Here is a 26,584-nt window from a genome sequence, read left to right as displayed (position 1 = left end):
ATCGCATATTCTTTGTTTTGTTTAGCGACACAGTACACTTTCTCCTATGTTCTTGTTTTCAATGCAGACTCATGATAACAGTAAAAGGGTGGCAGACATACCCTTCCTCACATGGAATATTATCTGAATTAATAACCCACGTAAGGGTGAGCGGGTCCTTTCCTATCTTTCCAGACACGGGTGGAAATAGCTTTCCTCCAGGAGACCCATCTCCTGCCTCAGATTTTTCAGACTTTTGCATCCTCCTGGGGTACACACAGATAATTCTCTAGTTGCAGCTCCTATTCCAGGGGGGTTTATATCCTTATACATAAGAACATACCTTTCTAACTCCCCATCCACACAGACCCAGAGGGCCGTTATGTCATGTTAACTGGTATACTGGGGAACAAACATTTGGAATTACTTCTGCCCCATTTTGCCAATCCTTTGGACTTGTTATGGTTTTTATTAGGTAATTTCTATCGAATAATGCTAACTGCCCACAATATTTTGGTGTAACAAATCGGCACGCCATTGGACTACATTGAACCACATGGACATTCCTGCCAAGTACCACTTCTCAGGGGTTAGACTAAGCATTTCAGTTTGGTACTCGGCATTATCGCACTGAAAAGAATTGTCACGCATATTTATTGTGTCTCTGTCACTGAGTGTCGCCTCAAGTCAGCAGCTGGCAGTGCGCCGCTGTGGCATGCACTGTGCGAGCTGTGCTCCTGCAGGCTTGGAGGCTCCCACTGTGAATTGAGGCAGTGCTGGCAGGCTCACACAACATCAGACCAGTGCTAGAAATGTATCATTCATAATTGTGATCATCCCCCACACCACGCTTTGACTGACAGCCTGACAGTGACATCATCGGGCAGTGTCTAATGACTGGTACCGAGACAGCCCGTACAGTCAGATGCCCTGCTCTGTGAGGGATGTCACATCCTGTTGGAAGGAGTGGGGACTTCAGTTTGAGGAAGGCGGTTTTGGGTTGGCAGGTTTTGGGGCAGCACCACCGTGTAGCTCACTCAGCTATTAATACTTTTTCCCCCGGCTGCGTTGGAATTATTACAGTCCACTCGAGGGAGACCAACAAAGTCAGTGACCCTAGTCTCACAAAATGGCCCGGCTCGGGAGTCAGCCAGGACAGCTCGATCATTGTGGAGGTACTGGATTGGTGCCGGGCTGCAAACCTCAATTGCCGCCTCCCATGGTGTCTCGCGGCCTTGCCTGTTCGAGCTCAGCCTGCCTGCAGCCAAACCTTGAAGGCCAGAGCCCCACCCGCCCGCACCACAGTCCAGACTGACACAGACTCATCTGAGGCTGGGCCACGGTCCAAGACCTGTAAGTTCCAGCTTTTGTGAGTCTCTTATGTGTTTGTTTGTAAGAGAGTAATGATGCATATGCCAGCGTGCGATCACATCAGGCAGCTGCAGCCGGTGCATTTGGGTGTTAAAGTTGTTACTCTAGGAGGGTGTCACAGGTGGATGGCTCCCATCGACTGGCGTGAATGGTTTCAGGAATAAGTTATGACTATGTGGCACTACCATGGAGAATGCTGTGAAAATTTGTGCTACTTTTCCCTGTAACTGACAGTCCCACCTGTGAAATGGAGCCAGTTCATGTTGTTGTTGGGGCCTCTCTGACATCGGCCGTCCCGTGCCCTGTTGGACCGGGTCACTCACATGATGTCAGAGGCCCCGTATCTTGATGCTCTCCTGATTTTGCCAGAAAGGAGGAGGGCCCCACCACAAAGGCTGGCAATCTGTGTTTTGTTTTTCTGCAGGCCTGCCCGCCTGGCAACAGTAGGTACCAGAGGAGTGTATTGTTGGGACCTCACACATCCTGTTTGTGGAGTCTCCAATGAGGCAGAGAGGCAGCATCTTTAATTACGAGGGAGGAGCCAGGGGGCCCAGTCCCTGTCACCAAAGACTAGAAAGAAGGATTCTCCCAGCCTGCCCTGCAACACAGATGTCAAGGCAGGTCCATGATGTTTTTGTGCCTCAGTTGAGGTCTCACACATCCTTGTTTGGGCCAGGTCACACGTTATTTAAATGTTTACCTCGTCTTCATTGCTTGATTTTGCTCGTGAAAAAGTGTCACTCATTGTCATTGAAATGTCACTCATAATTACACTGAAATTATGAAAATGCCACACATAGCAATTTGAAACTTTGGCAGCTATGCATCGTGTCACTAAATGTTTTTTTTAATTTGTATTATTATCATTTCGTTGTCCCATTATCTTGTGTCTAGAGTGGGACAGAGACAGTAAAAGCATAAGTTTACATCTCTTTGCAGTTAATATATAAACAATGTATATATTCTAATTTCATGCTGCAATTTTGCATTACGTCTTCCCAATCCTCAGCTCTGACAGCATCACATTGACAGTGCTGATACCTACTAACTCTCATAATAAATGACTTTGTATACCCAAAAGTAGACCGCTTATACTACCCAACTTCTAAACCTTTAATCTAAAAGTGATTATAAATATGAGCTACATACCATATGTAACTTGCCCCGTTATGTGCCTAGGGCCTCTCAAAATATTTTCCTTAGTCTTACTTACATATTTTACATGAACATTGCTTCTAGGTCCTATGACACTACCTGCCCAATTTATTTTGGACAATACAATGACTATATATCTGACTTATTCACCCAAATAGGTACGGATACTCTTATCATTTTCTCTATTGCACAATGTTGCAAACTGTACAAACTTATGAACAATGATATTCCTAAAGTCTATTATAACTCTATTTTCTAAAATGAGGACGCATTGCCTCTGCTCTTGTATTTCATCCCCTTTTTGTTGTAAACTCATTCTGCACATTGCGCAGTCATATCGCAGTCATATGCCCACATATTCCTTCCGGTCACGTGCAACGCACTTAAGGTGGAAGGACAATTCCCTCCTACCTGCTCATAATACTATATCATAAATTAACCCTTTATTTAAGAGAGTGGACACAATATCTTGGTCAGTAGCGGTTCCTCCGCTAAGGCGGAGGAGTGTCACCCTACTGCTTCAACTGCATGCTCAACACAAAAAATAAAATGATAATAACACTCCATTATTATCATTTTATTTTTTTATAGAGCTTGCAGTTGAAGCTGCGTGGCTGGGATGGGCTCCCTGCGTCACAGGGAGGAGGAGTGTTGGCTGCACCATAAGTGCGCATGACTGTTTGGCCGGCCCTCTTGGGCGGCCAGACCATCACGTGCACTTTGCATGTTTTCCACCCAGGCTGCATTACAGCCTTGGTGGAGAACATGCCCAGACTCCCATTCCCCGTCTGAGTGCAGAACCACGACACCCAGACCAACGCTGCATTGCAGTGCTTTGATTGGCCGGGAGCCTGATGCATACTTCCTGTTTCTTGTGTTGAGGAGAGGCAGCGGCTGGTGACCGGTGCTACCAGCAGTTAAGTTTCTTTTTTTTTCTCTTTTTTTTTTACTCTCACCACCCTCCTGCCCTCCCGCCACTATTCCCTACCAGCCATCACTGACCTAGGAATAACTCTCCACTCGGAAATGGTGAATAGAATATGAGTGGAAAATTACACCTAATTGTAGGAGTAGATACTACACGTTAGTAAATATGCACAACTATATTTACCTTTGTGAATGGGGTGCCATTGAATGTTAACTTCCGCAAGAAGAACAGACATTTTCCAAAGAGTTCAGTTTCATGGCGTTTGAATTTTGCATGATAAAATAAAGTATTACTTTTACGCAATGTGCTTTCCTTAATTAGACAGAACAATAAACATTACTCAATTTTGTATAAGTTATTTTTTTCCTACTTGTAAGCATACAGCCTGAATCTAAGGTCTCATTGTTTACTTGTTATTTTCTAAATGGAACAATATTCCGATCAGCACCAGGAGCAAAACATATGTATTTCTAATGATCAAAAACAGACTCCTGAGCTGTGTGTGCTAGGCTGTATAAACGCCACAGTGCTGATTGGAAATCAGATCCAGAATGAGTAAGGCTTTTGTCTAACTTCTCTGCTTGGAAATTGTGTTTTTTTCTCTCGTAGTAGATCTAAGGCAAGGGTCAACTCTGTGACATGCTTTGCATAATCTGATCACAAGCTTTACACTTCTGCAACTCATTAGGTACAGATGAAACATTCCCTTTTTCCGCCTAGATTTCCTGATCTGACCTCACCCCGTTTGTTAATCTAAAAGAAACATTTGTTTAATAACACAATTGCTTTCCTTTTGAGTAGAAACGATGGGCTTGAGCCCTATCCTTTTCACTCCTTCAACATTTAGAGGTGAAATTCAAAAGGCGCCTGTGACTGGGGCTGCTTGAATGCATGCTTCTAAGTAGAATATCTGGTTTGGCAATAGCTTCAGTGCTGTGAGGTCAGGTTGAAGACTATAAATAAGTTACAAAAGTATTTGCCAGCAACAACAAACCAGAAATAATTTTAAAAAGCAGATTTTTTAAAAGTGAAATGCTGTTTCTTTTTTCCCTACTTTGGTATGCAAATCATTTTTTTATACGAAGTGGCTCCATGTCGAGGCACTGAGTCTAGAGTAATGAAGCAGCAACGAAATGTAATAGGTGAGTCTGAGCCATCAGAGCAAAGGGCGTGAGATGGGGAAAAAGTTCTCTATGGTTTCCTCCCTTTTTAAAAAGACCTCAGAACCTCTTTGAGCATGCTGCAATCTCACCTATACCCCTCCCATTTCGATTTTTTTTTTTAAATGGAACGCAGTGGCATTCCTGAGCTGTTCCTTTCTGAACATATTCCTTCACTTGCAGTTCTTACTCATTTGTCGGGTGAGCACTCATAACTCTTGCTTAAGAGTAGACAGCGCTCAGTAGAACCCCGAGTACAATGTTGAAGTTTGTATGCTAATGTAACCTTCGTAATGCTCACCGTGCTGTCACCAGAGGATGGACATGTAACAGAGGAAGAGATGGTGCAATGGACTGGGACAGATTCCACCGATACTTTTACAGAATCTTCGAGCAGAAGTCCAGCACAAATCGCAAGTAAGCAGTTTCAGTAGAAGACTCACCGACTGCTGTATTGACTTTACTGCATGCATCTCACTTTGACCCAGATTATTGACATGTATCCGCTGCAATAAAAAGCCCCTGTTTTCTAACAAGCTGGGGATCAGGGTCTGGGAGTGCACCATGTGAGAGAGAGAGGTCTGCCAAAATTTAACAGTGTCTGCATTGCTGCCTGGAGGAAAATCAGTTTTTGTGGATTAGGAGCTGTTTGTAAAACACTGTTACTTTAAACACTCTGTCCTCGAGTGCAACACAATGTAGGTGGTATTCATTACACCAGCTGAAAACTGATATCATGGGGGCGGAATTCTACAGTGCGAAAAAGGACTAGGCCTGGGCTAAATTCTGTTCCGCTCGCGGAAATTGCGATAATTTGACATTTTCGTGTTCCGCGGAGAGCGCGAAAATGTCAAAATTTCCGCATTCCGCAGCTTAGCTATAATTTGTTTCTTGCTCGCGCTGTACAATAATACATTCTCGCGCGCGCGCGCGATCGCCTTACCTGAATCCCCGCGTTCGCCGACAAGTTTTCCCGATCCGGTCGCGTTCTCCATGAGATGTTGGATTGTTGGAAGCCATTTGCACTGTCTCGCGACAGTTCGCGCCCGCAGTAACGTCATGCGTCGCGCGATCACATCTTTCTTCTTGCGATCATGCACCGCGAGAAGAGTGAAAACAAGATGGCCGCGCCCGCGAGCAACCGCATGGGTAAGTTGGCGAGCCGCGAACATGCAGAAAATACCGCGAACGGGCGGGAAATCAACTTCCGCATCTTCGCGATATTTCCGCGTGTTTGCGGAGATTTTTCACATTTTCGCGATAATTTGCAAAAGTCACTTTCGCAAATTCCGCCCACCCCTAAAAAGGACACCAATTACAAGTAGAATCCTTTAAAAGAGCCATAATATGAATAATTTGGTTCTTTCAACGTCAAAATTCAGATGCCCCATTATTTACTGGAACTGTTCACTTGTCAACTTTCAGCAGGTTTGGCCCGCCAACATTTATCGGTTGCAGGAGGGTTCTTTATCATACCTATGCAATAAACATCACACCACTTGCATTTGCCATGCCTCACAAACATGCATATACACAGGGATTGCAATTTAATAAGAGATCTATGCTGCTCGGGGGTACACACTGTAATTTGAAGCTCTATATCTTAGTAAAACTAGGCAATTCAAGACATGTATAGTGCACACCTAGATGGGAATTTTTGTCCCAGAATCCATCCCTCCCTAAACTACCAATGCCATAGGCATTGATCAGTCATTCAGGGTGAAGGCACTTATGATTAGATATCGTTGGGGACTAATATGCAGGAATCAATGTTTCTGCATTGAGTCCTCTATTTTTCCCCATTTGCATGCAGATTTTCATTGACATGTTGCCTGCTTTCAGTAGTAGAAGCACCACAATGAAAAACTCAGAATATATGGTGTTTCCGTATTACCTGTAATCCTGATGAGGCTGTTAACTCCTATTACAGACACTCTGGGTTTAACTGGAAATTCATAATAACGCATAGGGAATAACTGGGTGAAGTAGTTTGCACTGCCATCGTGGACTTTGGTCTCCTTTGCCCTCAACATCACCTTCCAACTGAGCACTAAAATCTAGCTTTAATTGGAGCATAACATTGTATGTTTCTTTGATCAAAAATAATATATTGCTTGTTGGTTTTCTATGGTTCAAAACAGTCTATAACAGTGACATGAACAATCAGATGTAGTTGTGTTTAAAAAAATATGATAATGGAGGGGCGATCTCGAGCTCTATATATATGTAACGTAGTTGGCACTGCAGAAATTCTTCTCTTCAACAAGATTCAATCCTGTTATGGGTGGAATTGGCATAGTGGGGGCGCTAGGTGGCGCACTTACAAGATGGTCGCAAGTAGGGGAAGCTCCTGCCGCCCAGTGCCGTTATCCTGACAATTATCCTGCCAACTGGGTTAACCAACAACATTCGACACCGCCAGCCATGAAACCTAGGCTGTCTGCCCCCCCACAGCGAAGCTCGATGAAAACGACGGCCTGCTGCCCCAGTATGCAGCGCTGGAGCTGGAACCGGTGAGGGAGGCGGAGCGGGTGGTGAGCCGCGACCGGCCGCGGTGGGTACTCCAACCCGCGGCTTTCCACGAGGTGACTAGGCCGCGCTGGTCGAGATCTCCGTGGCAGAGGCGGGACGGCGACTGGCTTCTCCTGCATGGTGGCTGGTACCAGCGGAAGCAGTGTAAGGCAGGATTGCCCGTCTGTGACCTGCCAGTGACGCTATGGTCCGTGAGGTGGGATCAGCAGAGCGGTGAGTGCGGGGAAGACACAGGTGCGGCCGCAGCCTGCTGGCGTCGTTGCAGAGCGCGCACTTTCACGGCGCTACTGTGGAGCGGACTTGCTGAGAGATCCCCGAGGTGCCGTCTGATATTCCTGTAGGGCCGCCAGGAGCGCCTCTGCATGGGAACTGGCTGATTGCCTGACGGGGCCGCCTGGATGAGCTACGAAGGCCCGATCTAAGTGCACTGGCGAGGCTGAGGGGTGCAGCGGGGCAGCCTGGGGAGTGAGGCGGGCCTCTCTGTGTGCTGCAGTGGAGCGGCGGTCCCTGCGGAGGTCAGTGAGGAAGACTGTGGTGCAGTGGACTGCCCTAATACCCGCAGCAGTGAAGCGGGGGCCTAGGACTTGAGGAGCCTGCAGCCTGAGGCCTGGTCAGCGGACAGCGGACGGACAGGGCACAAACAGTGGGGTGAGCGGCTGCGGAGGAGGGGGGGCCGTCCTGGTGCTGTGACGAGGAGAGCATCTGGGCCTGCAGCGTACCCCGGAGGTTCCGGTGCATAGCTTTGGTGCCTGAGGCTGTTCGCATCCAGCGTGGGTCTCAGAAGGCGGGAGGGACGCGGACCAGGCCGTGGGTGCTGGTGGCGGCGGGCCATTGGGGGCTCTTTGCATAGGGAGCATCCCCACTGGTGAAAACTGTGTGGAGGGCCCTGACATAGTTGGGACTGGAGTGCCTCCTAGGCAGTGTTGCTGTCTGTACCGAGCCTGTAACGGCGGGGGGGTGTCCCTCAGTTGGCGGTGGCCCAGGAGCGGCGGCTGTAGGCAGCGGCGGCAGACAATCGCCAGAACTGATCGACGTGGGACATAGATGTAAAGGTGGGGGAGAGGTGCCCGGCGGGGGATCCTGGTGCATCGCGGGACGGCGCGAGGCGGTCCTGGTGGCCCCTGTAGCCTGGGATTAGCAGAAAGCCGGTGTCTCCTGGACGGTGGCCGTGGCCGCTCTCGGGAGGGTCCTTGCTCTCCCTCTCCCCCCTCCCTCCTCCCCACACCAGTGGAGGGAACGTTGTGTCAACTCTCCCATACTACGGTGGAACAAGGGCCTGGGCTCGGGTCGCCCGTCTGGTGCCGGGGTTGCCAGCGGTTGCCTTCAGCACAGCAGCTGGTCATGGGCCGGCTGCGGAATAAGTCGAATGAGGGCCAGTCACAAGCGGACGGCCTGGGTCCCGTGCCGGGACGCCATGATAGAGGTGTGGAGCCTCAGGCAGCGGCACTTGCGGCAAAAATGGACACAGTGCTAGCGGCAGTGGAACAGATTGGCTCCACCTTGGAGCAGACAAGGGCCTCCTTGGAGTCCCGGATTGACAAAGTTACGGTGGACTTCACCCTTCTCCATGCGGACCACCGCAAGCTGGTGGAATCAGTTGCCCAACAACGCCAAACGCTCCAGGATGTCCAGCCTGTGGTGAGCAATCATACTATAGCCCTGCAAGACCTGATTGACCGCGTCCATGCCTTGGAGGATCGTGCCGAGGATGCGGAAGGTCGCTCCCGGCGCAACAATGTTCGAGTGGTGGGACTATCGGAGGGCGAGGAGGGATGGAACCCGGAACAGTATGTCGAGGGGTGGCTCCGGGACATACTCCCCCCAGGGGTGCTCTCCCCGCAGTTCGTAGTGGAGCGTGCACACAGGGTCCCGGTGCAGAAGCCCAAGCCGGGGGCCCAGCCCTGTCCCTTCCTTTTCAGACTCCTCAATTACCGAGACAGGGATGTGGTGCTTTGCGAGACCAGGAAGTTGGGCACCATCACAGTGGGAAGTGGGCAGGTGATGTTCTTTCCGGACTACACGGCAACAGTGCTGAAGCGGAGGAGCAGCTATCTGGCGGTGAAGCGCCAGCTGCGCGACCTGGAGATCCCATATTCCCTGCTGTTCCCGTCGTGTCTCAGGGTGGTCACGAAGGAGGGGACTCATTTCTTCGATGCCCCGTCGGATGTCTGGGACTGGTTGGAGGAGACGGGGCAGTGCGGAGGACAGAGGCCCCCAGACCCGGGAGTTGGTGGCCGACAGGAGAGGAGACCGCGGCGACGGAGGGAGTCCCGCAGGGATGCAGGGTCGGGCCCCGCTGTGGCACCCAGTCCGGAGAGGATGCGGTTGGAGCGTCAGGGAGCCCTGGAGGCGGTGGCAACCTTTGGGTCTACGAGCAGCCAGGGCGAAGCGGAAGTTCACGGACATAGCGAACCTGAGACCAGCAGATCATCTTCCCCGTCCACCATGCTCTCAGAAGATCAACTTATGCCACTGGTGACACCCCAGACTGCCGACCAGATTGTGTCAGCCAAGAGCAGTGAGGTGGTGGTGCCCGCTGGCACACGTGTCAACATGAGATGGACAATGTATCATGGTGACTGATTGCTTACAGGTTCCCATGTATGCTGTGGTGCAGTGCTGTGTGCTGGCGCAGTTAAGTTTGCTAGGTCACCTCATGCGAGCGGGGTGGTGGGAAGTCCTGCTCGGGGGGGTCATGCACTACACGGGATCTGCGACAGGCGGTGTAGATGGACACAGTTAGGCTACTCGCACATGCTCAGTTAAACCCGCATCACAGAAGGCACCTATAGCGAACGCAGGGGTAATGCGGCAGGGGCGCAGTATACATCAGCTATAGCCACACCGCGCACCCCTTAGCCATTACCTGGCTTAGTTTCACTCCATAAGCGTTTAGCTTGCAGTTTGGACGAATGCCCGTTCGGGGATTTGCCCTAGTAGTTGCACAGTTCTTGATTTCCACTACATGTGCTCGGCAGCACACAAAAGTTCTTCTGTTCTGTTCTTTGTTGCAGCACACCGGCATGACACCTAGAGCTTTTGTCCCACCCGACCGATTGGACCCCGGCCCCGTCGCCCATGCAGCCCTTAATTGCTTTAGATGGCCACCACCAACGTAATCACATGGAACATACGGGGTATGCACACGCCAGCGCGTCGCTATTCCATTTTTGCTCATCTGCAGAGACATAAGGCGGCCATAGCCCTTCTCCAAGAGACTCACATGACACAGCCTGAAATTGACTGGCTGCGTGCCCGTTGGAGGGGGTCAGCTCTTCGGGACCACATACTCTGCACACGCCCGAGGCACATTGATCTGGGTGAGGGCGGGCACACCGTTTACATGCACTGATGCAGTAGTTGACCCGGCAGGGCGAAACACCTTAGCTCGCGGGAGGCTTAATGGCCAACACATATTATTAGGCTCCTTATACGCCCCGACAGTCGAGCAACCGTCATTTCTTGCCCACTTGTCCACGGTGTTGGCACCATATGCGCGTCTTCCCTGGCTACTGGGCGGGGACTTCAACTCAGTTCTTGACACACACCTCGATAGGTCCTTTCCGCCCCTCGGCAACACACAGGCGGTTTCGAATGTGCAGACCCTCACCGACTGGATGTCTCACTGGGCATTATTCGATATGTGGCACAGCTTGCATCCAGATGACCGCATCAACTCGTACTACTCGGCGGTGCACGACCTTCACGTGCGTCTCGACAGGGTCGTGGGATCTCATTCTCTGACCCCCCTGATAGACCAGGCAGAATATCTGGGTCGGACCCACTCTGACCATAACCCTCTCAGACTGCGTCTCAGATGGAACCCCGGCCGCCCCCCAGTCCCCACATGGCGCCTCCAACCAGCTGCCCTGGAGGATGCAGAATTTTGTGCATCCCTAGGCACAACGATCGAGCAGTTCTTTGAACTGAATGAGGGGACAACGAGCAGTGAGCTGACAGAGTGGGACGCCCATAAGTCCACAATCAGGGGGCATTGTCTGGGCGCGACGTGGAGCATTCGCAAGCGGCTTGCACTGTCGCTTGCTAGCCTGGAATCTCACCTACTCTCGTGCGAACAACATGGCGAGGGCAGAGGTTGAGATTCGGCCCGGCATGCTGAGCTGCTTGAGCGCTTGCATTGTCGCAACTATGCGGCGCACTGGGCACGAGTCCATGTCACGTCGGACAGGGCGGGGCAATTGCTGGCCTGGCAGCTCAGACAGGAGGCTGCTCATGCTCCGATAGATGCCATCTGCGGGCCCAATGGATTGCTCGTGTACACGCAGTGGGAGATTCATTCGGCGATGACGGAACATTACATGACCCTGTACCGTTCGGCGGGATGCGGGCAGGCGCAGGACGTGGATCTGTTCCTGGAGGCTGACTGTCTGCCCACGGTCCCAGGTGAGCATTGGGAGTCGCTCGAGTGCCCCCTCATCATGGAAGAGATCGGAGAGGCGGTCACCTCTTTGGCCTCTGGGAGGGTGCCGGGACCTGATGGACTCCCAGCGGAGTATTACAAGACCTATCGGGAGTCACTAGTACTCAAACTACAGCTCTCTATTCTGCTGCCCTCGAAGAACGTACCTTGCCCGCTTCCATGCGAGAGGCCTATCTGGTATCTCTGCTCAAGCCCGGACGGGATCCCACCAATCTGGGGTCATACCGCCCCCTTGCTCTACTCAATGCGGACTACAAAATCTTGGCAAAGGTGCTGGCAGAGCGTCTGGCGCCAACGGTGCCGGTGTTGGTACACGGCGACCAAAATAGTTTTGTGCCCAAGCGCAGCACCTCCCTCAATTTGCGGCAGTTTTTCCGGGTGGCTACTGACAGTGTGCAGCAATGGCCCAGGGCGGGCTGCCTGGTTCTGGATCTTGAAAAGGCCTTCGACTGTCTGGAGTGGGGATACCTGGTGGCGGCATTGTCGCACTACGGGTTGGGCCTCGGGTTCCTCCAGAAGGCAGCCCTCCTTTACAAGGACCCCATGGTGAGGGTGAGAACCGGGCCGTACCCCTCCGAAGCCATCCCAATATGCCGAGGCACCAGACCGGGGTGCCCGCTCTCACCCCTCCTGTTTGCGCTAGCAATAGAGCCCCTAACCACCACGCTCCGCAGGGTGCTGACTGACGGCATCCCTCTGGGCGATGCGACGCATCAGGTATCGCTGTATGTGGATGACCTTCTGGTCTTCGTCCAGATGTGGCTCATATCCCGGCCGAATTGGAGCGCATTCTACTCGACTTCGCTGCTCTCTCAGGCCTCCGGGTGAATGCTGCTAAGTCCTGCCTATACGCGTTTTGAGCCAACACTCAAGATCCAAACTATCATCTAGGGGGCGTGCAGGTCCAATGGAGGCCGGATACCTTCCGTTACCTGGGTATCCAGATATATCGTCAGCCGGCGGATCTCGTGGAAGGCAATCTGGGCAGGGTCAAGACGCAGATGCGGTTTTGGGGTACCCTCCCACTCGTGGTCACGGGGCGAGTCGCCTTAATCAAAATGGTGATCTTACCCCGACTCCTGTACTACTTCGCCAACCTACCCATTTATATACCGGCATCCTTCTTCGCAGCCCTTGCGCGGTCACTTCGGGACTTCATATGGGGTAATGCACGCCACAGAGTTGCGTTGCCCAAGCTGTACCTCCCCACCGACCAGGGGGGACTTGCGATGCCGTGCTTTGAGCATTATTACCTGGCTGCGCAGTTACAATGGATAGCCCGGTGGTTGGCAGACAGAGGGCGTGATGATACTGCGACTGCTGCACCCCCCCTCCCTTTAGTTGACATCATCAAGCTATTCCACCCGAGGGTGAACGTGTCGAGGCCTGTACCCCTCCTCGTGGTGGTGGCCTACAAATGCTACCGCCGTAGCCTCTACCTCACCCAGGCCCGGACTCCTTACGCCCCGGCCATACCGCTCGAGGGTTCTCCTACCGGGCAGGGGGTGCTTAGTTCTTCAGAACTTGTGGACTGGAGCGTGGTAGACTTACAAACGCTGGGGGATCTTTACCGGGAGGGTGCCCTCCTCTTGTTCGCCTCCCTAGCGGAGGAGACGGGGCTGGCTCCCGGCCACTTTCTTCGTCACCGGTCTTTGATAGCGACGCTCACGAGCCGTTGGGGAGATCTCAGGGAGGAACCGGAACAACATCTTACGATGCAATATCTCCATGTAATGGGACGGGGGAGGCATCTGGTTCGGTGGTTTGCGGCCTCCCTGCGCACACATGCGGCGATCAGTCTGGCCCCTCTGCGTCGTAAGTGGGAGGTGGACTTGGCCCGGCCCATGGCCGACAAGGAATGGGACAGGGCACTGCAGGGCCCGACGAAGATTCCTAGGAACTTGCGTTTCCGCCAAATACAATTCTTCATCTTACATAGAGCGTACCTCACGCCTGAATCCATCAACAGATACTTCCATCGTACAGATGCGGGCTGCCCTCGCTGTGCAGAGCTAGATGCCGGACTAATCCACATGTTGTGGAGCTGTCCCGAATTGTGTTTGTACTGGCAGACAGTGTGAGAGGCGCTCAGCGCGTGCACAGGTCGCAATATCCCATTCGAATGGCCAGCCTACCTGTTACACCTCTTCCACAGAACTCCATCCATGAAAGTCACCTCTCGGTTTATCAACCTGGGGTTAGTGGTGGCAAAGCGGCTGCTCACTAAATGCTGGAAAGCGGCTGATTCACCACACGCACGGTCATGGCGGGGTTCACTCCTGGTGTGGGCTAAGGCAGAGGGCACGGCTCTCTTGAGGGAAGAAACACTAGGCCTCAGGAAGACGCCCATAGCAACCCAGTGGGAGGCACTTTTGCAGACCATGATGCGATAAGATGGGGATCCTGTAGTGATTTGTCAGGTGCACGACGTGGGCGCTCCCCTAGAGGGGCCTGGCACCAGTCAACCCAGATGAGAGGCATGGTGTACTGTAGCGAGGGCATAGCTGACTAGGTGGGGCGCAAAAGCAAATGTGATATTGTCTGCAAAGCAGTTTGTATGAGGTGCACCGGGATGGGGGATGGACTAAGGGACAAGGATAGACGATACTAGAACACAGGTCGGACTTTGCTGCTGTTGTTGTTTTGGTTGGGCACTTGAAGTTCTGCCCCTGTTATTCCATGGTTTGCTAACTGTTTATGGAGACACAATGGGGGAGAGTGGGTGGAGTGCTAGCATTCTTCTATCGGGGTCGTCTCTCTGTGGTATGATACCAAAAGTGACTTTATAGTTACCGCCACAGTTGAGAGGCATCCAATGTCGGCATGAGACAAGGAGGTGTATCCACTCCTCATCAATCAATGTACACTTGCCTGGGTAAATATCAACGGTACAAACACTAATGTAAGTTGTTCTGGCTTCATAATGTACTGTAAACTTCATTAAACTTCAATAAACAGATTTATAAATTAAAAAAATGGGTGGAATTGGCACAGTAAGTGATGCAGTGCAAGCAACATCATTGAAAGTGAGAAGTCTGAGTGATCATTGATTTCAACCTATTCCTAGCGCACCAAGTAAACCAAACCACTAATAATAATAGTAATGTGTCTTGTAAAGCACCTGGACATTCTGGACAGTGTGTCCCCGCGCTAAGGTCAAGACTGCCAGAAAGAGAAAAAAAGATTAAGATGAACCAGACAGGAAGACATCAGGGATACAGATCTGGAAACATCTCAGTCAGATCTTCCCCTGATTTATTCCAAGGAGCTCTTCACCAGCTGTGAATACAGTCCTACATTAACTCAATTGTCCAAGCTAAGACCCCTGGCCCTGACGGTATTCCTGGCGATTTGTTCCAACATGATAATGAAAACTGGTCAGTCTACAATTTGATCTTGTCAATGCTGTCGCAGGGGGCACCCCAGTACCCCAGTCATGGAAGGGTGCAGAGGTGATCTCTATCTTTAAAAAAGGTTATAGATCCTCTCCCCGCAACTGTAGACCAATTAGCATTATTGATTCAATCCAAAAAGTGGCCATATGAGCGCTCCTGACTAAGATACTGAATTGCATCAGCGTGAATAATATTCTAACTCCATTCCAAGCAGGCTTTGGAGCCAAGCCGGGAAAAATAGACAGGTGTTCTGTCTCCTTTTACTTTTTGGAAGACTGTGGTCATTGGCCGGGGGAGTTTATTGGTGGCTTTTATTGATCTTAAGACCATGTTTGACTTTGACCCCAGACAAAATTTATGGCAATGCCTATCAGATATGGGGATACCGCAGGAGATTCTGTCCTTAATAATTTGCCTCCAGGATGCGAACTTTGCCAAAGTCCGCTGGAGTGATCAAGGACAGCTCACTGACCTAATGGATATTAGCAGGGGCATCAGCCAAGGGTGTGTTTTGGCTCCCACACTCTTCTCTCTTATGAATAACGCTGTGCAGTATACCCCGCTGGAGAGAGTCAACACCTTTGAGTATCTGGGAATTACTTTAGCTGAATGTATGCCGTTGAAACCCCAAGTGGCTAAATCTACCCTGAAACTCTCTCAAATAGCTGGGGCACTGAGTAAAGAACATAGATCTTCTTACAGCAAACCACTGGCGGCGCCCCTACAGATATACAAATCCAAAGTGGTGAGCACAGCCCTTTATGTTTGTGGGGCTTCAAAAGGTTGGACGATCTCCACAGAGCAGAGAATAACTTTCTGAGGAGTATAGTCCAGCTTCCCCAGAGTGCCCTCTCCATCCCTTAAGGCTTGAGTTGGGCAAGAAAACAATTGTTGATAAGCCTATGCTATGACCACTGTTGTTTTAGCGGATGATGTGGTCCACCCCAGAGTTAATCTCTACTGCTAAGGCCCTAGATTAAGTTATCTCCCTAGACAAGCAGAACAAGTTAGGGTGACTAAAGAATATAAAATATACATTAGCCAATATAGGGCTTGAGGACCACTGGGAAAACAGGGATCCAGCCTCATTCCCCACTAAAGACCAAATAAAAACCCAGTAATGGGGTTGGGTCACCCAAGTTGCAGCTACTAAGTCTAACAAGGGCTGGTTTAGTTTGGAATTTACAGATTTTAAATCCGTTGCTTTCCTAAGACCCCTACTTGGACATAATCCAGACACAATTGGACTGGAAACTATATATGCAGTACAGGTTTGGCACGCTTCCCCTTAATGTGTATATTAGTTAATGGCACAATTCCCTGGTGACTTCAAGGTTCTGCCCTCTTTGCACTGCTCCATCAGAAACACCAGTGCACATCTTACTTGCATGCCCTGCTTCTTCTTGCCCTAGAGCAAAGTGGCTCACACCTTTATGTAAACAGCTGGGGCCGCATGCCTATGCTGGAGCTTTGCGCATATTTAGATCTGATCCTAGACAAGTGATACCCTGTGCAGTCACAAAGTTCTTGGGCAATATGTGGTGTGGCTGTTGCATATAGTAGGAGATTGATAACTATGCACCTTATCTGTTTATATCAATCCAAAGCATCAGCTGTATAGTATTTTATGATGAACATATTCAGGTTTGAGTTGGTCATATCCCAAATGTCTTTTGGCAACATAGCGGACCCTGTCAGAAGACTTTGCATCCCAGAGGTTTTTGTTGCTTTGGCTGTATCAGTTAAAGGGCTGTCCAGCATGCGAACAACAAACCAAGCTCTTACCTTTGGGTTTGATGCTCAGGATATGATTTTATTATTTTATTCTCTTTCAACTTTTTCACGTATGGAATGAATTGTACATTTTATTTCCACAATTTCACTATGTATTTTATGCTCTATTTTAATCCCTTCCAACCTGTAGAGTATGAGTAAAATTGTACATCACACTTTCATGGTCATACGACTGAATAAAGTTTGAGGAAAGACTGACTGACACCAGGGTAGTAATCAAAAAGAGTGGTAGAGCCAGGTTTTCAGATTGCTTCGGAAGAGTTTCTCCAATGATGCCGCTCTCAGACCCTGGGGAGAAAGTTCCACATTTTTTAAGCCAGAAAGGAGAAGGAATGGGCCCCAAGTCTGGCTTTAAGTGCTCTAGGCATCCTGGCTTGTTTAGCTGAAGAAGGTCTGAGATTGCAACAGGGATGTATAGTTGGATCATGGAGCACAGATATTTAGGACCTTGCTGGTGAAGAATGCGATGACAGAAGCACATGGCATAGAGATTTATTCTTTTGGTTCCTGGGAGCCAGTTAAGTAGATTAAGAGCTTCTGAGGTGGAAGATCTTTTAGCAAGTTTGAGTACTAGCCGAGCTGTGGCATTTTGTACTCTTTGAAGCAGGTTCAGGCTGCCCTGAGTAGGCCCCAGATATAGGACATTGAAATAGTCCAGCTGCAGTAGCGGCTCATAGTGAGAGTGCTGTGGGGCTGTGGGACGGGGGAGGGGCATTGTGGGGGTAGTAAACTCTGGTATACGGCCGACCGGAAATAAGTATATAAATAAATAAATAAAAAAAATTATATTGTGCACGCTGCAACGCCATTTGCGTTGCAGCACGCTCAATGTAATTTGTTTTATTTATTTATTTATTTATTTATGTACTTACCTCCGGTCGGCCATATGCCGGAGTTTACTACCTCCCACCCTGCCCCTCCCTCACCCAGCCCCTCCGCCCCGCAGCACTCCCACTACGAGCCGCTACTGTCCAGCTGGGAAGTAATGAGGGCATGCACAATGGTTTTACGAGACTTCATCAGGATTCAATCTAAGCTTTTCCTAAGGTACCAAAGCACTTATCCACGGTGCTTCTGATCTGATACTCGAACGTGAGTTTGGAGTCAAGCCAAACTCCCGTATTTTTGACTCTATGTTTAGGTTCCGGGGGATGGCCAAGGGAGTTGGGCGACCAGGCTGAGGTCCAGATCGACTATCAGAAGTTCTGTTTTATTAGCGTTCAGTTTCAGACAGTTGTCAGCTATCCAAGTGGCAACCTCTGCCAGACAGGATCTGAATTAATTTGCTGAGATATAGTTGGATTCTGAGAGGGTGAAATATAGGTGGGTGTCGTCAGCATACAACACCAATTGAACCTTATGTCTGTCAATGATTTAAGCTAGTGGGCGAATGCAAATATTGAACAGGGTCGAGATCAAGATGGAGCCTTGTGGAACTCTTCGAGACAAGGTAAAAACCGTGGAGATGCAGGGTTTTTGAGTGACATGGAAGGTTTGATCCTGGAGAAAAGAGTTAAACTATTTAAGCATAATCCCACCAATCTCCCACTCCTGTAGCCTTTGAATTAAGAGGCCATGGGATACGGTGTCGAAGGCTGCACATAGGTCCAGTAGCATGAGGGTAGAGGTCTGACCTTTGTCAGCATTTTGCCTGAGGATTTCCCCAGAAAGGAGTAGAGCCAACTCGGTAGAGTGGTTGGCCCTAAAGCCGGATTGAAAGGAGTTAAGCACTTCTTTAGGTTCAATGAAAGTAGTCAGCAAATTATTAAAGCATCCCTTTTTTAGTTTTGATTCATAGTCTCCAGTTTGACTATGCAAGTAGACTGTATCTGGGTCCCCACTTTTAATACTCTGAAAGCTGCAAAGAATTCTAAACACAGCAGCAAGACAATTACTATATCTTTGAATGGTTCTGGTCTTGGAGAAGGTGTTTGATTCTTTGAACTGAATGTACCTTTTCTGGCTGCTTGGCTGCTCGGGATTTGGCAGATATATGATTAATATGATCAAACTCTTCTACATTGCTCCAGTGGTGAGGGTTCGAACTTGGAACATTGTCTCAAATGCCATAGCTATTCACATTTTTGCCCTACAGCCGGTGACTGTAGGAGGGGGCTAGGTGGGGAATCCCCATCAGGGACCAGACATATTCCATATTACTTTACATGGACATGTTGCTATACTTCAAAGGTGCAACTGGTGATTATGCTGAAATTGCATCAGGTCTCAGCAGCTTCACCTTGGCGTATGGCCTTCGGATCAACCGGGGAAATGTATGCTTGTTTCCCCTTCATTCTGGTGCTCCAGAGGTTAGATGAGATATCGGGGGTGAGGCACTCACCTGGCAACTCCGGACATTTAAGTACCTGAAAATTCAGCTTTACAATGACTATGCCAACCTACATGATGGCACAAAAAACAGAGCGCTCTCATTTATCTAGAGTCAAGTGGAATTAGACAGGTGCTCCCGGTCTTGGTGGCAACTCAAATAGCTCTGGCCAAACTAGTCATACTGTTGCATCTTCTTTATTATTGTGCTCATCTCCCACCTTTGTTGGATGCAAAATTGCTTTGTTCACTTGATGTCCTACTGAGTGAACTCAATTTGTGGAGTAGCTGCAGCTAAGTTGCATTTACGAAGTTGAAGCTGCCCACGGACAAAGGAGGGCTTAGAACCCCAAGTTTCAAACATTATTATCTGGCAGTGCAGCTGTCACTGGTTGGCTGATCATTAACTAGAGGACATTGACACTGCTTCTGGTTGCCCCTCCTGGAACAAGTCCACCCCTTACAGTCCAAAGCCCCTCCATCCTTTCCCACACTCATTTCGGTGGTACACTGCTACTTTCACCGACGCCTGGGTATCACAGCTTGCACCACTCCCTACGGGGTCCTCTGTCCCATTGCTTGGTCACCTGTGTACCAGACATTCCGTTACATTTTCTGAACTTCGCTAATTGCATTCAGCAAACATAACTATTATCAGTGACCTTTTCTGCAATGGTGTCCTAAGGACATTTGATGATCTGGTGGAGCAATTTGCTGTCCACAGAGGGCAATTACTAATATATCAGGCTTTGACACAGGCTTGGAAATCACTACAGCAGAATCTGCCATGCATGCAGTGGTGCAGTACCTCAGCGTTAAGGGAACTGGCCTTAATATATCAGCTGGCACACCAAGGCTGAAGACAAACAAACCCACATCCCCCTTACTGCTTTCTGGACCTCTAAGAGCCATACTCATTGCAGACAAAGACTGAGAGTGACTACTGGCTTACCTGGCTAAAGTGTCTAGGAATGCAAGATTCAGGTAATCCAATACTTTGATCTCCACAGGGCATACCTTTTCCCAGCCAAGATTAAAAAAAAATTTCCCAGATGCCAGAGTTCAGTGTCCACACTGCCAGGCACCTGGTGCTGACCTCTTACATATGTTGTGGGCCTGCCTGTCCCTGTCATAGTACTGGTCAGCCATCACAGCACAGTTGGGCCTAGCACGCTGGGGTTCTATGCATGCCCGACCAGGGACAAGACAAGTTCACATTTCCTTGACATTCATTTTTTTCTGGCAACGCACTTTGTAACGTGCTGATGGAGGGACCCTCGTCCTCCCTCGGTGGAGATATGGCACGGGTCACTTATGATTTGGGCCAAGGTGGAGAATATTGCTTTCAGGGCCAAGGAAATATCCCATTTCCCAGATCTAGGATGAGCTATTGCTTGCCTTCCTGTCGATGACTGTGCATGTATCACAACCTCCCTTACCCTGGAGCCCCCCAAACACCACGCCCTTTGCTGCTTACTGACCTCCTAAGCTCAACAGAGTCACACAGGTTCACCCAAAACTACCTGTGCTCCTTTGCCTACCTACAAACAAGAACCACATGCAGACTTAAGTCATGTTTGCTAAATGGAGCCCTGCGGGCCCTCACAGCATTTACACCCTTGCATTCTCCTAGGATCTGTCATTTCTAAGCCAGTTGATGATTTCCACCACTAAAAATAGGAACAACGGATATTTCCCCCTACCTAGCAATGTGTTATTTCCAACAAAGGACTTGCTGCTTAATGGTTACACATTTTAACATATAGATTTTTCTCTTCTTTGCATCACAATTTTTCTGACCCTTTCTCTTCCATTTCTCCTGCTGTAATCGCTCCCATCTAAATTGCTCCAAAGCTAATGAGGTATGTGATCAAACACCATGCTGGCAAGACTGCATTATTCATTTTGTAATTTTCTGTCTAAAAAAATTCAAAAAAGAGTTAAAAAGACCATTGCTATCTCATAATCACCAAAACCACATAGCACCTGCCTGTAAGTTATTAACTAGCTACCATTAGCCAGACAACTACTCTTCAATGCACTTTGTATTGCCCACAGGGCCATCTACAGTAAGGGCCACTCCTTTATCCTAAAGGAGCAGCAAAAATATCAGCAGAATGCAACCCTCCAAGATAGGCAGGCATCACGGCTGATCGTCGCACCATAAATGAAGAAACATGTTGCTGGAATCTCTTTCTATGTACTGACAGGAAGATTTTGGAACTCTCTGTCAGCAAAGACAAGACTTTTGGGATTCAGTAAACAAGAGAGGAGTTGTCTCTTTTCAATCTGATCATGAAAGGTCACACACAGCACACGTTTCACTAGGAGAGAATGCGTTAAACAGAACTAAGGATCATTCTCACCTGGAAATGGTACAAATCAACACAAGGATGGTAGGCACAGCCGCATGGACAATTATATCCTACTTTCCTTTACTTCAGTCCACGCATAGTATGTGCTTACAGCACATTGCATTTTTATCCATCTATACACTAGCATCTAACTCTCACTCCTTCTCTGCAGTACAAGCCATGGGGCAGCAATTAAATCATATTAAAATCCCAACTATGGGCATCACAAGCTCATTACAAACCTTTCCACACAGCTCATACTATCATCCTGCATTCTTAAATGCAAACACAGAATAGTGCTACACATCTGCAAATGAACTTTGGCAGCTCTTCGATGGTTTGACGCTCTATATTGAGTAGAATCAATGCGATGCAGTATTTGCTGCCTAGTCAGGGTTGGTTTTTGTGTGGTTATGAAGTGAGTGAGCTTTTTGGGACTGATATTAATTCTTCGGAACTCTTTGGTCCTAGTCTAGATTCCAAATCTCCCTGTGTTGTTAAATGTGAAGTTGGCGCAAGTGATGTTGGTTATTACATTACTATCTTTCAACTTGTTAAAGCCCAGTTGCGAGCAGAGAGTCATACTTTCTTTAACATCATGATGTATGTGGTTTTGGAAACATGCAGGGCTATGAATGAGGTCTGGGGGGTCCTACCTTGTTGTTGGCCATTGAATACTCTTGCCAGGATTCACGAGCAGCGCCCGTGTCAGCGCACAAGCAGACCAGCAGCCCACCGCCGCCGCCTGCACTAAACAACTACGCGGACGCCGGTGAGGGGACTCCAATCCCCAGGGTGCATAGCGCCAAAAGCGGAAGTAGCCGGGACCAGAAACGCGCCAGGACGCGCAATAAAAACCAGCAGAGCCCCCGCGTCGCGGGAAGCGTGCGGGTAGCGCCGGGAGAAGCCCGGGACAAGGGCGGGACCGTCTGTGGCCATCCGAGGCCGGGTCGGGGCCACCCCCCTAAGTTGACAATATCCGGACATCGCCAAAGACCCCGATGTAACAAGGGTGACACTTATTTCCGTGGCTTATTGACACCTTGCTGTATGCTGTGGTTTTTGAGGTGTTGTTCTACTTCAATCAGGTCTGTGCCGGCGATTGTTATATACGTGTTCCTGTGGTGTGTAGTTGGCCTTCGTACCCTGCACTTAAAGGTCTTAGGAATACAGTATCTGCTAATAAGCATTTAAATCCAAGGTGCTTTTACTATGGTATATAACCATTTTTAATTTGTTTCCAATGTTTATATTGGTGGTATCATTTCATAGTAAGTGCTATTTTAAGCGGTAGTCATTGTTTTATAAAGTTTATTTTATTATTCTTCATTCTTTTTTTTTTTTTTTTTTATTCTAGGGCAGCATGTCTAAAACTACTGGGACCCCTCGTTCAACTGTGTCTACACTTGATAATTATTTAGTTAAAGTTGTAGACCAAATTAACAAGGAACGCAGACTATCCCTAGGTCTGACTAGCAACTGTGGCCCTGAGCTTACGAGCCAATTAGTCTCCGTTGAGATCCATTCAGCTGATGATAGCCAAGCATCGGCTTCCACAGTTTCCCCAGCGAGGGTGGGTGTATGCGCAACTGAGACCACTTTCGTTACCCTGCCCGATACTGATCTGCTCATGGATTCTGATATTAGCAAGTCTCCTAAAGTTACTGTAGTCTCGACCCCTGTATTCCCCAAAACACATAGAGTGCTAAGATCAGGGTTACACCTTAACAGATTTGTACCACCCAAAAAGGGGGGCCGCAAAAGTAAAAAGAATACGGTCTCTAATGCGGGCTCCCCCGAGAATACCTGCTTAAATAATGGAGATAACCCTACCCAAATGATATTAGCACCAGATCAGCTCGAGATGTTAATCGGTATGATTGATAGCAAGTTAGATAAAATTATCATACCGCTCTTAGATAAACTAGAGGCTGTATCTAGGGAAGTGAACAGACTGGGTGAACTGGTTCAATCTGGATTTAAATCCCATAATAGCTCCTTACCGATTGCTGTGGTGGGGGAGACTGGGGACTTATCGGGCAAACATGTGCAAAGACTTACTAATTACTGGACAAATATGCGTGGGTTCTATTTCTCCCTCTCAGCCAACTAGAAGGACCAATCCTACTAACGACCGGCGGGGGTTCGCTGGTAACTCAACACGACGCGTTCCTGGGGATATATCTAGTGCTACTCCAGCTAGGCCTTCATGCCCTAATGGTACCCTTCCTAATATAGTTACTCATGATACGGGGAACATGAATAGGACTTCAAGAAGAGGGAGGTTTAATAATTGTCGCCTCCCCCAACCTAATCTGCCACCTGATTGCGCACCCTATGTGGCAGTCTTGACCAACGTGCCAGTCATCAGAGAGGACGGGCCCAATCGTTTTGTGGAATCACATGATTCCCTCAAAAATAAAACCGTGGCATGGCTTAACCGTGAATGCGGCTTTCCTGTGGCTATGGCGGACCAGATTCTGGTTACCACCAGAACCAATTGGATTGGAATGTCCCCCAAAAACATTCCCGGTGATTGTGTTATTATCAATTTTAGTAACCCCCACCTTGCAACGACAGCTCTGATTCGTGCTACGTCCCGTCCCAGTAATGAACAGGGTATCGTTCTCCGTCCCCTTGGCTTTTTCTATAGTCAATATATTGAGCACCTTCCTGTGCATCAGGGGGGAGGGAGAATGCGGGGAGAAGAGGGGCTTAGTTTGACAAACACCGAGGTAGCTACTGTTAACCGTTATCAATGCCTGAGTGGGTTGGACCAAAACGATTGACAGGAGATGGGCCGGTTAAAGATCTTTCTAAAGCACTGGAAGAGTTTTTCAAGGACTCTAATGAAGTCTTTGATGTGATCTTCGCAGGGGATTTTAATATTACTACTTGCCCTTTCTCTGAGGCTAACGTCTGCGGATTGGTGGACGCTCACGAGGACGGGATCCTCCATTTCCAACACAATTATCATGGAGATGCCCTAAATAATTTCCTCGCCTCATATAACATGTATATCATGGATAATGAGAAAAACGCCAAGGGGGATACTTGCCCGACCTTTATAGGCAGGGGAACGAATTCTGTAATAGATTTTATTTGCATTTCCCCGTGCCTTGAGGTCTTGCTTACGGCCCCAAAAGTAATAGATATTCAATTGAGGGACCATAACGGCCTGGTAGTAAAGGCTAAGTTGTGGGAAAAGGATGATGTTAGTATCCCTGGCCGTACCATTAATAGTATTGAGGCTGAGCGCCCTAACGGTACTAGACTCAGATGGAAGGGGGATAAGGCAGACATCACGTCTGATTCTATCATAACTAGTTCCTTGGTACATATTACCGCGATCCTTGAAGATAATTTAGGTACCTCTTGTTCTATTGAACATTTTAATAGTATTAATGCGGCCATTAACCTAAAACTCACAGGTACCTGCAAACATAAAGAGGATCAACCGCGGGGTTGGTTCAACTCAGCTTGCACCTCGGCCCTGAGGGAGCTGAAATCTGCTCTATCAGTTAAACCCAGAGATAAGGGACTGGTTATAGATCTAAGAGCCAGATACAACGAAACCCTTAAAAATAGGAAAAAGGAACTTCGGCAAGAGGCATGGGACAATTTGACCAAGGCAGCTGAATTGAATATTTGTACCTTGTTCTGGAAAACTGTCAATTCCCCATTTCTTAAAGATGACAAAATTCCAGAACTAACCTCCTATGTCATGCAGGCAGAATGGATCTCGCATTTTCCAAAAATTTTCCAGTCAGATGGTGGACCTCAAGTTTCAGGGAATCAATGGCCGAAAATCCCATTAAATTTTACGGTACAAGAGGTTTTAGATAGTATACGGGACAGTAAAGGGGGGAAAGCACAAGGCCCAGATGGGGTCCCAATTGATATGTATAAATTGGTCCCAGAAATTTGGGGGCCTCTGCTTACCAATATTTTTAATGCAGCTGTCAGAAATGAGATGCCCCCGACTTGGGAAGAATCCATCTTAATTCCAATATTCAAGAAAGGCAATCATGGGGAAGCCAAGAATTATCGACCAATCTCCCTGTTGGACTCTTCTGTTAAAGTTATGAGTCGAGTGCTCATGGTGAGATTGGAGGAATGGGCTGAAGAAAATGGTATCTTAGCCGAGAGCCAGTTTGGCTTTAGGAAGGGTCGTGGAACGATAGAGCAATGTTTAAATTTAGAACTGCTCGTTGGTAAATATACCTTGGCCAAGACCGGCACTATTTACCTCTGCTTTGCAGATCTAAGTAGTGCCTTTGATCTGGTGGACCACGGCATTCTCTGGGAAAAGTTGTTAGAAATGGGGGCTCCAGAGGGTATCGTCTTCTTCTTAGCCCGCCTATACACTAAATTAAGAGCTTGTGTCCGTTTTGGGTCACAAGGTGAATGTACACCCATGTTTAAGATTGGGCGTGGAATACGTCAGGGTTGTGTGCTAGCCCCATTGCTTTTTATACTTTTTATCAACGAGATTGAATTCTTTCTTAAATCTCTGGCAGTGGATGCTCCCAAAATCAATAATGAATATGTCCCTGTGTTACTTTACGCGGATGACGCGGTTTTAATCTCACGTACACCACACGGTCTTCAACAGCTGCTGGATGGTTTTATGCAATTCATTAAAAGCAGAAAGCTAGTTTTAAATAAATCCAAAACCTATGTTATGGAATGTGGCCGTAGGATCGTAAAGAAACAGCCCTCCTTTTTTATAGAGGGTCAAAAGGTTCAGGTTGTTGATAATTTTTCATATTTGGGGGTTACCTTTTCAAATAAAAACACCTGGGCAAATGAATTTAAGAATGTACGGTCTAAAATGGCCAGGAGTGCCTTTGGTATTTTCACTATGGCTACCAAATTGGGAGACAGGCGGATAAACGACATGCTGAAAATTTATCAATCACGGTGTGTATCAATTGCTCTGTACGGAGCTGGTATATGGGGCTACGCCCCGGCAGGTTCTCTTCAGGTGGAGGAGAATGTATTTTTGAAAAAACTTCTGTGCCTGCCACGCTCTGTCTCCAATACCTTAGTTCATAATGAATTGGGTATTTACCATCTATCCGATCTGATTCTCCTTAGACCCTTGCTCCTATGGCGCTCGATTTTGATTAAAGAAGAGACCTCTT

Source organism: Triturus cristatus, chromosome 4_1 (genome assembly GCF_964204655.1).
Source record: "Triturus cristatus chromosome 4_1, aTriCri1.1, whole genome shotgun sequence".
Classification (NCBI taxonomy): domain Eukaryota; kingdom Metazoa; phylum Chordata; class Amphibia; order Caudata; family Salamandridae; genus Triturus; species Triturus cristatus.
The sequence above is the reverse complement of the archived record's forward strand: the minus strand, read 5'-3'. Positions refer to the sequence as shown.